This window comes from Hippocampus guttulatus, chromosome 9 (assembly GCF_054856545.1).
Source record: "Hippocampus guttulatus isolate MCC_2025c chromosome 9, RoL_Hgut_1.0, whole genome shotgun sequence".
Taxonomy (NCBI): Eukaryota; Metazoa; Chordata; class Actinopteri; order Syngnathiformes; family Syngnathidae; genus Hippocampus; species Hippocampus guttulatus.
Window position 1 is genome coordinate 18,751,514 of NC_141269.1, and position 11,898 is coordinate 18,763,411.

At 43.2% G+C, this 11,898-nt stretch overlaps 1 protein-coding gene across 1 annotated transcript in view; it reads left to right on the forward strand.

Annotated features, from left to right (window-relative positions):
- LOC147200672 (uncharacterized) overlaps nt 1-8,832 on the forward strand; it is a 44,073-nt gene extending 35,241 nt beyond the window's left edge. The window contains exon 6 of the transcript XR_015101837.1: nt 5,160-8,832. The gene's annotated coding sequence lies outside the window, so the exon portion shown is untranslated. The remainder of the gene's footprint in view (nt 1-5,159) is intronic.
- The last annotated feature ends 3,066 nt before the right edge of the window (nt 8,833-11,898 follow it).

Consider the following 11,898-nt stretch of genomic DNA (forward strand, 5'->3'; position numbering starts at 1 on the left):
AAACTATACAATGCTTGAATATGACCACCGTGGAAAAAGCAGTTACCTCCAGCTCAGATAATGACCCCGTTAACAATGAAAGTGGACTCATTAGAGTATGAGAAATAAGTGTTCGGTTTCTCAAGTAGGTTCAACTGCTTGTAGATTTGGAGGCAATTTTTGCCAGTTTAACGGCATGTTATGAGGAGCACCGAAGGCTAATGCTGTTTTTCTGTAATAAAGAACATTATTTTCACTTTTATGTGCTCCTCCTACGGAGAAAATAGGCCTGATCTCTCCCTTTGTGGTTGCTCCAACTGCTTACTTCCACCACCCACACAACACATTTTCCCAGGCAACAATGTTCCTCCAAAGTTTACAAACAACATGCCCAAAGCAGTTAGCAGCTTTCCGTTTCCTGGCTGGAGTTGAAATGAAATGGTAATTTTGACTTGAGGAGGATTTCAAAGGGATGGCCTGTACTTTTCATCTCGTTGGATAGCACAAGCTCGCCGACACATTCGCGATGGGAATTGAGGTTGGACAAAAGACAGGAGAGAAAGGTGCATTTTAAGTTTTTTTTTTTTTAAAGTTTAATGTTCTTTGCTGTTACACCCACCCTCCCCCAGCATCTTCCCACAACAAAAAAAGAAATGAAGCAGTGTGAAGATCTTTATCCCAGATGGACAGGATTTATATAAACATCCACCCACAACTCAGGGAATATTTGATGTGTCAAGATTGTTTCCTGGTATTTAAATAGATCATTTACTTTTTCAAGTCCCACATTTTTATTCAAAGAACTGAGGGGCCATGGTGTGGGTAGAGAAGTTGTGTCATCTCTTTCCCGTGTTAGTTTCCAATAACAAATCCAAGAGACCAATCTGCTTTTCATAGCAGTTCTTGTCATTTGCTCGAGATTAGTACAAGGGAACACAACCCTGTTCCGAAAAATGTAAGGTAGCGGTAATCTGTGATGGGAGCGGCCAGTCTTTTCACTGTACTGAATCACAAGAATCTGTTCTTTCGAATGGCTTGTTCACTAAATCAGCCCTGATATTCACATTCACTCTGAAACACATTCAATTACTGATGGACAGTGTGTTCGCAGACCAGAGTGCACAGGAATTCCTGAGAGCTAGAGCTTTACTTTTAGTACTACATTCATCGAATTCATACACAGCTCTCTTTCTTTTATATTTCAAAGTTTGTCAAATATCATTCACTAGAATAGGCTATTTGCAGAGAGGTGTTCCTCGAGCCGGTCCTTGGCCTCAAGGACCGGCTCGAGGACCGAGGGGTGGTCCTTGGTCCTCGGCCTTGGCCTCGGAGTCAAGTACTTGGTCCTTGGCCGTGGCCTCGGGAGTCAAATCCTTGGCCTTGGCCTCGGATTGCCGGTCCTCGGACACAATGAGGGATTAGAGCCTCGAAACCCTTGTATAAGGACCGCAATAATCACGAAGGAATCTAATAAATTCCATCCAAGGAAACCCGTATTGATGGATTAACTCTGGCCCTTTTAGAGGGGCGGAGCTGCCACTGACAGTCAGTAAAACGTCTAAAGAGCGGCATCACAGTTAGTTTCAATCACAATTCGTTCCGTTCGCGATCGGCAGTTTAAATAGCGTGTAAAGCCTTTCTGTAACAGTGGTGTCTTCTATTTAGTTATTTTTGCACAGTCGTTACGTTTGTGCAGTCGCACTAGAATGTTTGTTTGAACCAAGTAATTTGCGTTACAGCTGGAGTCAATAATGTCGGCACTTCACTTCCGGGTTTGGCCGTTGGGATTTGGAGTTCTTTTGCTCGATTCCAGTTATGTTTGCTGAATGCTTTCTTATGTTTGGAATAATGAATATTGATAATACATAGTTTAAAATCATGGTTGATTTAATTAATTTTTATGATTATTGTGAATTTGAAGGTATTAAATTAATAAATGTAGTATTAGTGGGAGTGGTAATAATAGTAGTACTCAGAGAATGTTTAAAGATCAGCCATCTCGTTACCTCTGCGTCCCGCGTCTAGACGCATAATTTTCCCACGGGACGCACAGTTCCAAACAATATGCGTTTTTGGGTCGCAAGGAAATTTCTCAGTCAAAACAAAAAAACTACGGCAAGCCTGAGGATTTCACAGTAACAATCGTTATCGGTAGCGTGTCGTTTCCGTGGCGTCATTTTCACGGTACTGAAAAATTGTTTAATTATAAAAGTCACCGCACTTGAATTGACTGTGTGATCCACGCGATTTCACTGCGCCTGTATGTGTGTTTGTGATGTGGCATGGTGTGTGAGTGTGTTTCTTCTAATTTACTTTCGTTTTGTTTTGTTTTCAGTGTTGGGGGGGACACAACAGATGACGTTATGTGCGCATGCGGGTTGTTATTTTAGTCCGCAAACTGAGGAATCGCGCGGATGAAAGTTTGAGATGGCGCCGAAAAAAACTCACCAAGGTCTACTAATTACGATATTTAAGAAATGGGAATGCTTGTCTGATTTTTCGTATGAATCGTCCAAAGGGCGTATCACTAAACTCAAAAGCATCAAAGGCTAAGTTATGCATGAAGTCTTTTTTAAATGAGAACTTTCATTTCTTAGAAAATCGCTTTCTGACTTTCGGGTTGAGTGAACGCTGGCGCGTTTTGGCTGCCGCTGCTCAACCCGTATTGTTTTGTGTTTTTTGTTATTGTAAAGTGTCCTTGGGTGTCTTGAAAGGCGCTTATAAATAAAATCTACTACTACTACTACTACCTGTGACGTATGCACAGAACGCGAGAGCGAAATACGACGCGAGGCACGATTACGAGGCAAATTGGTCATTAGATTTGTAGGCTAATCGCTGTGAAAAATATTATGAAACAGTATTGGTTATTCTATAATTTACTGGTTGTAGCATGGTAACTTTATGAATAAAACATTCGTCACATGGTGTAGTAATGCTAATGTTAACTGTTGGTAGAACTAATGATGACGTGTGTTAAATTCTTTTGTCAAATTGATCGTAGATTACACATGCATCGTCTTGGGAAGAGGATGTCAAGCCACATCAATACTTACCTGTATTCATGATTACCAGTCAATTAATCTTTGCAGTGTGAGATTGGAAAAAATACTCTGATGATGCCACATGAGTGCACCAGTTTTTGATCCATTTATTTTTTGGAATAAACCTGGAGTACACAGCTGCTGATGTAATGTTCATTGTTAATGCATAGTTTTCAAACATTGACCCTTGAAACATTATACTTTTGAGTTTCGGAATTCTTGATTATCAATATCAGTCAAAATAGAAAAATGGGTTCCCATGATGAACGTTTACAGATTCCAACATTTGTTACCGTGGTTTCCCATTGGGTAATCCGACGGAACCGAAAAACAGATACCATGAATTTCCGAAATCCTCAGGCCTGCTCCTGAATTATTTAAAGTTTTGCAGCATTTGTTTATCATTGTATGTATATGTTGTTGTTTGTGTTATTATCATATGCAATTGAATAAGTAGACCCTTTCAGAATTCGAAATTTGGGACTCTCTCAATGCATAATGGGACTCATACTTTTCTGATCAGCGAGTCCCTGGGACTCGCTGCCGGTAAAATGTAAAATTATCACTGAGAGATTCCCGCTTTTTCTGCAGTCAGTGATTGACTTCTATGCAAAGTCATTTCTCAACTTGTGTTCCGTGCCATGTCATGCCTGTTGAGTGTTGATTTACTTCATATTAAGAAACTACTGCACTAAAACATTAATTCATACCATATGATTTTATTTTTTTTCTCAGTATAAATAACACGTACCCTGACTGTTCTACTCTTTGAATAAAAACACTTCATTCAAGCGTTAGGGAGTGCAAGGGGTTATGATGGAGGGATGTTGCAAATCATGAAGACCTGCCAAGTGGTATGATAGCATTGTTTTATACATGTCCTCGGCTAGGCCTCAGTTTCAAAATCAGTCCTTGGTCCTTGGCCTCGGAGTCAAGTCCTTGGTGCTTGGCCTCGGAAAATTTCTCAAGTCCTTGGCCTTGGCCTTGCCCCAGAAAATTTTCCAAGTGCTTGGCCAAGGCCAAGGCCAAGGACTTGACTCTGAGGCCAAGGCCAAGGTTGCCGGTCCTTGGACACAACACTGGCTATTTGATATAAAGCTAACAGCTAAGCTAAGTTAGCGGTGGCTGCCAGACACATGCGGTCAGGGGAGGCAGAGCCACACATGCATCATGAAGACAAATGTAATCAAATGAATTTTAATTTCAGATCTCTGGTGTGTGTTTTATATTTATTTCCTTGTACTTGCTAAAAATTTGAGCTTGGTATCGATCGATACCAAATTAATACTGGAGCCAATATTGCCGATATCAAAAGTATGTTTTTTAAAATAATCTTTTTCCTATTAAATAACATGCATTATGCCAACTAAACTTTATTTTTGGGTTCTTAACCATGACATAATACAATATCCTCAATGGAAATATACATAAACATAAACTCTTGTTTAAAGTTGCACATATGGTAATCTTCATTCTCCTAGTCCCTGTCTTTCTTCCGCACTCAAAGAAATCCTGGCTATGTTCTTCTAGCTTGTTTTGATTTGGTTCGTTTTGGTCCACCTTAAATTTAACGTCAAATTATTCTCAGACATCGTACATTTTATTATATTGTACTTCATATCTTATGCTATGGCAATACACATCTAGTAGTTGTAGAAGGTAATATTCACTGTAAAAATAATTATTTGAAATTAGCTACTAGTAGGGCTATTGATTTGTAAAAACAAACAATGTCCTTCCATCCATCCATCCATTTTCTAGTCCTCAGGAGGTTCGGGGGTGTGCTGTAGCCTATCCCAGCTATCTTCAGACAGTCAGCGGGGTACACCCTGAACTGGTCGCAGGGCACACACAGACAAACAACCATTCGCACTCACATCCACACCTAAGGACAATTTAGAGTGCTCTATTAATCTGTCACACCTACTGCCTGAAGACAGCTGGGATAGGCTCCAGCAACTCCAGGACCGTCATGCGGATAAGCGGATCAAAACAATCCACCAAGAAGTTCGTGAAATCCACTTTCCCAGGCTGGATCATCACATTTGATTTTCAGTCAGCCCTGCACGAATTGTCCCCATGTCAAAAGCTTTGTGTGAAAAAAACAACTTGTGTCATTTTCACTTCACTCCCCAGGAAGGTTCACAGAGGAAGATGAGCATAGGATGAGGTCACCTGCGGACAGTGATGTGAAATCAGAGTAAAGTGTTCTGCGTCTTTTCGAAGCTTCGACAGACAGATAAGGAATACTAATTTCACAACATCAAAATATATTTTACTCCAGTGCTCTGTGTGTTACTCTGGCACTGTTTGCCGATTGTGTTGTTTATGTGTCGATGCTGCCTGGTCTTACTAAAAAAAACATTTGTTTCAACATCATCTGGTGGCATTTTACAGTATTGAAGAACATACGTCATTGCTTGGTCAATTCTTCACGTTTTAATGTTTTTAGTCAGCTACCTATGCACAAAAGTGAAGGGAAAAAAAACTCACAATGGTCACCAGCACCGATATACACAAATTACAAAAGAAATGTTCAGTCGAAATCAGGCATTGCCTTTAATTTGAGGTCCAACAGAATTTTGAAAAATAAAAAATGGCACCATCAACTGTAAATATTCGGTTGCAGAGCTTTTAGAGGCAATCATTGCAAGCCAATGTTTTCTGCAACTCCCAAAGATACTTGCTTGCCTGTCAACAGGTATTTTGGTGACCCAAAATACCTATTGCCAGACGAGCAAACTGTTCCAGCTGTCTGAGTTTTGAGGAATGCCCATACTCCAGACTGCATGTTTCAGCTCCTTGTACAGATGTCAAAATACCCATCAATAGGTTCTGTCATTGACCAATGTGTTTGTTTGTTTTTTACCTTCAACCAGTGTTTCTGAATTTTTATTGAGCCAAAGCACATATTTTATTTTAGAACAAATCTCACAGCTCACCACCAAATAAAGTGGTCACAAAAAGTGGAAACGCAGATTAGTTACCATGATGGGCGTGACAGTTCATTGTTCTGCATGTCACCAAACCGCTGTTAAAGTACCAAATTTGCTGTTAAATGCAGCCATTATAAGGGCTAAAATTCCTTGAATGTAATTATTAATGTAAAGTGCTAAATAAAAATGACTTATGGAAAGAGCTTTTGTCCAAAACTGAATATTTGAAAAAAAAAAAAGTATGTCTTGCCATGCCATGCTATCGTCCATCTATTAATTTTGTATGCTACTTGTCCTCATTTTTTTTCTTTTTACTTCTAACATGCATGAAAAAACAGTACAGTAACAGTAAAAAAAAAAAAAGGGGAAAAAACTGAGCACAACAAAGTTATAAAAAAAAAATCAATCCACCATAGGTAATATCATACCTGTTTATACATGTTCAAAAATGAGTAGGAAAAAAAATAACTGTTCGAACTTCAGTACATTGATTTTATTATTAGTATATCCCAGTGTCATTAGCATAATGGTGAGCTGGAACCTAACCCTGTTGACTCAAGGCGAGTGGTGTCAGCCAATCGATGTCACGTTGCGAGGTGGTGGTGGACCCCAAAAAGCAGGCAGGAGAGAGGAGCAGGGTATATTTGAAGAAGTGTATTGATAAAACACAGAAAACTAAATCCTAAACAAAGTAGCAAACAAAAACAATGACTGAAGCTCAAAACATGACAAACAAACAAACAAACAAACATGACAGCAGCAAAGAGCAACAATGACCCGACAATGAGTGGTCGGGCTGGGAGTCCTTTTAAAGCACTAATTACCTAATGACCAACAGGTGTGCAGCTGCAGGGGGAGCCCGACAGTGCCACCTGTTGGTCCCAAACCGAATCATGACAGTACCCCTCCCTCAAGGGACAGATCCCAGACGTCCCAAAGTTGTCCAGAAGGCTTGCCTCGCCGGGGAACGGGAACTAAAAGAGACTGCGACCTTCGCCTCGCCGGAGTACAGGAACAAAAGCGACGGTGACCTTCACCTCGCCAGGGAACAGGAACAAAAGCGACAGCGACCTTCGCCTCGCCGGAGAACAGGAACAAAAGCGACGGTGACCTTCACCTCGCCAAGGAACAGGAACAGAAGCGACGGCAATCCTTTGGCTGGGCGTGGCCTGACGTGGACGGAGCTCGACGTAACGGGGGACATGGGACAGCCGGACGTGAACAGGGGCTCGGCCTGACGTGGGCGTGGACGTGGCACGGCTCGTTGTCGACGTGAATGTGACTCAGCTCGAACAGACACGTGACGAGCCTCGGCTCAACGTGGACGCGGACGGGGCTCGGCCCACCGTAGACACGGCTTGACGAGACGAAAACAGGACAGCCGCATCACCAGCGCTGCCTGAAAGGGAAAAGGGTGTCGGCCGCAGACGCGCTCCGCCAGGCGCATGGTGGAATAGGGACCAGTTCTTAGTACCTGCGGGGTCCAGGTGGTCGGGTCATTCTGTGACATTTGCGAGGTGGTGGTGGACCCTAAAAAGCAGGCAGGAGAGAGGAGCAGGGTATATTTGAATAAGTGTATTGATAAAACACAGAAAACTAAATCCTAGTGATGGGTCCAGCGACACCGATGCGTTGACGCATGCGCCGGGCTCACAGAGCAAACCACGTGTCGGTGCATGTGCTGCTTCAATACGTCACGTGATTGACACGTGAACTGCACCAGCGCAGTTTAGACTGCATCGGCTGCGTTGACACAGTCCAGGCTGCTAATTGACACATCGGCTGCGTTGACACAGTCCAGGCTGCTAATTGACACATCGGCTGCGTTGACACAGTCCAGGCTGCTAATTGACACGTGAACTGCACCGGTGCAGTTTAGACTGCATCGGCTGCTTGGCACAGTCCAAGTTGCGCCACTTAGTCCAGGGGGCGTCGACTCAGTGCAGGGGGCGTTGACGCAGCAAAAGCCCGCACAGTGTATCCTAAGGAAGTGCGTCTGGCGACACGATGCCGATTGCCGAAACAAGCCAGATCCCACCCTCGCTCGAATAAAAATATATGTTTGGGCAATACGGAAAACACACTGATTATCAGAAAAAATGTGTCCGTCTGACTTCGAGCGTCATGTCGGCTGTCATATAATAGGCTATTATTATATGAGAAGTGCTTTATGAACTAGCGGCCCGGTAGTCCAGTGGTTAGCACGTCGGCTTCACAGTGCAGAGGTACCGGGTTCGATTCCAGCTCCGGCCTCCCTGTGTGGAGTTTGCATGTTCTCCCCGGGCCTGCGTGGGTTTTCTCCGGGTGCTCCGGTTTCCTCCCACATTCCAAAAACATGCATGTCAGGCTGATTGGACGCTCTAAATTGTCCCTAGGTGTGAGTGTGGGCGTGGATGGTTGTTCGTCTCTGTGTGCCCTGCGATTGGCTGGCAACTGATTCAGGGTGTCCCCCGCCTACTGCCCGGAGATGGCTGGGATAGGCTCCAGCACCCCCCGCGACCCTAGTGAGGATCAAACGGTTCGGAAAATGGATGGATGGATGCTTTATGAACGTTTGTACTGTACGTCATACTCCAGTTGATTGAGAGGTCCCGCCTATAAGGGGGAGTTCCAGAAAGTGACTGCGAGTGAGCACACCGCATGTTTGATGACTCTGCCATGTTGCTATTAAAAGTCACATAAAACGTAAACCTTGTCTGCTGACCATCATTACATCGGCTAGGCTAGTTTAGCTGTTGTCGTAGTTCAAAGCTTAATATGTGGCGTGGGTTGGGTCGGCGCCGCGAGTACGTGCTCGCGCTCACGCGCTCACAACAGAGAGCAGCAGACTATCGACTGCTGAGACGCGCTTCACTCGAGTGACGTTGCTACAGTACGTGCATATTATGGAGCAGCTTCCGGACACATACAAATTGTCAGCCGTGTAGAGCCATTTTGATCTCCTTTTGGAGAATAAGGTATTTATTAAAATCTCCTTGTCTCTCCAAGTGCCTCTCGGATTTTTGACATGTCTTATTCCATTGTGTGTGTGTGTTCTCCACAACAGGGGAAATAGCATGCATTAAACGCAACCGACTGAAATTTAAAACACTGGAGCATCTTATTTTTCTAAATCAAAATTTGTGAAGACAAAGCCCACAAGCATCCTCATTCACATGATTTTCACATTATTGAAACACATTGAATGATACAATATGAATGCATGGATGTGAATGATATTGTCAAGGGTCAATGTCATCTTTATTGTCAAATATGCTTTATGTATGACATGCAGCATAGATGAAATTTCTTCCTCTCAATCCTCAGTGCATACATGCATGCAAACATGCTGTGCATTAAACACACACAGCTAAGAAAGGATAGCAGCTACACTGTATAAAAAAGACATGTAATCTGAACAGTATAGACAATATAAACAATATAAACAGCATAAACAACAACATAAACAATGGTGCTTGTGGCTATTGTGGGTAGAGTGAGGTAGTGCATTGTATTGTATTGTATCAAATCAGTTTGTTCAGTCTGTCAAGTGGGATGGCTGCAGGGACTTTGAAGGTCCAGCAGGTGGCAGTGGTCAGCGACACAGTATCAGTACAGTATCAACACAGTGTGTCATTGTGTCGACACGCCTCATGAGGCCTCATGGACCCATCACTACTTAAATCCTAAACAAAGTCCAAAGTAGCAAACAAAAACCATGACTGAAGCTCAAAACTATCATGACCGGAAACATGACAAACAAACATGACAGCAGCAAAGAGCAACAATGACCCGACAATGAGTGGTCGGGCTAGGAGTTTTAAAGCACTAATTACCTAATGACCAACAGGTGTGCAGCTGCAGGGGGAGCCCTACAGTGCCACCTGTTGGTCCCAAACCGAATCATGACAATCGAAGGGCAGCCATCTTATTGTACAGACTGTATTTTAGTTTGTAGAAAATATGCAGACCAAGCCAATGAATTGCTTTAAAACAGTGGTCCCCAAACCTTTTCCTGTGAGGGCCACATAACTTTTCGCTTCTCTGATGGGGGGGGCCGGGGTCAGTTTGTAACAGCAAAAGTGTGACTGCAAGAGTACCTAGACGTAAAAATGTATTGTTTCCCAGAAACCCACACAAAATCAAATAACTTTTTTTGATACACTCGCGGTATTAAAGACGTCTTTCTTCTCGGGACACACCACCTCTGCGACAGCATTCATGCATTTCTTGACAAACTCTCCTTACCGCTGCTTGCTATCAGTTGAGCAAACCGAAAGCTAGCCCAAACAGATGGCTGGTTCAGCTGAGCTTGGCGTACAAATGTATTTTGCTGAGCTAACGTTCCTCTTTTTAGCGTTGACAGTTTGTCTGCTCTCATTTGCCCATGCAAAAAATCGTACTTGTTGTTGTGACGGGATTCATAGTGTCTCCGCAGATTGTATTATTTGAATACCGCCACCGACAGATGAGACAGACAATCTTTTCTTTGCATTGAAAAAAAAAATCGTTTCTCCATTTTGGGTTAAATTCCCTGTATTCTGAATAATTCTTTTTCTCTTACCTCACCTTTTCGCCATGATTACGTTCTCTTTGAGAGGGACGGGTTTAGGATTTTTTTTCTGGGGTTGCCAGATAACGGCACAGACCGCAGAAGGATGGAACAAATGTCACGTTATACTGTATGTGTTTATGAAATTGTTACTAGCTAATAGTTAATCATGAAAATAGTTCATAAATAAGGAATATTTTATTGCAAAAGCCAAATTTTATGATAAAATACAAATATACATAGATGAAAAATAAATCAAAAGACTCTCTGGTATTGTTCAGGGGGGCCGGACCAAATGTGGAGGCGGGCCGGATCCGGCCCGCGGGCCGTAGTTTGGTGACCACTGCTTTAAAGGGATACAGTTCATGTTTGTACAATCCGTAAATCTGGGTAAATGTAATTTTTCTCAAAATAATCAAAATTGTGGAAAACAATATGTCTCTCTAACAGTAAGAGTCATCTCCTTATTGTGGGGAAGGGGTTTGTGTGTCCCAGTGATGCAGGCAGCTAAATTCCTTGGGGCCTCTGGCAGAACGTTGACCGCGTCCCAGGGGAGGCAAGGGACATTGAGTCTGAGTGGTCCATGTTCCATCCTCCGGTATTGAGGCAGCCGACTGCAGTTGTAGCAGTGCCTGTGGTGACGGCATCCACCCTTACCAGCAGTAAGGTCTGCTGTAAGGCTTAAGAAGAATTTAAGAAGAACCAAGCCTGTTTGAACTGCGGAACTCTGGAGGCAACTCATTGGCCAAGCCGAATGCAGCTTTGTTGGCCAGATGCAAAACACAGGCATGGAAGAAGTTGAGTGAGGCGATGGAGAACAATTCCCAGATGACTTTGAGAAACTTCTGGTCCACCATCCAGCATCTCAGGAAAAGAAGAAGTGCACCATTAACACTGTCTATAATAGGGACTGCTGAACTCGACTTGGAGCATTGTGAGGCAGTTGGGAGAATACATCAAAGAACTCCTCAGTTCCACTGACATGTGGGTCTGGGGACTATGAGGTAGGGTCTCCTATCTCTGGGTTTGAAGTCTCCAAAATGGTTATACATCTCCTCAGTGGCTGGGCCGCAGGGGTGGATGAGATCCACTCTGGATGTTGTGGAGTTGTCCTGGTTGACACACCTCCAAAAAATTGCATGGACATCAAGGACAGTGCCTTTGGATTGGCAGACTTGGGTGGTGTTCCCCCTTTTTTAAGAAGACTAGAGGATCACAATCGGTCTTCCTGGTAAGATCTATTCGGGGGTACTGGAAAGGAGGGTCTACCCAAAGTTAAATCTCAGATTCAGAATTGGGCAGCCACAATTATTTTGCTAGTCGACCAGATAAAGAGAGTGGTTGTGATTAGTCGATTACTCGGATCATATTTTATTCGCAGCAAATAGCATATAACCATCGTTATCTT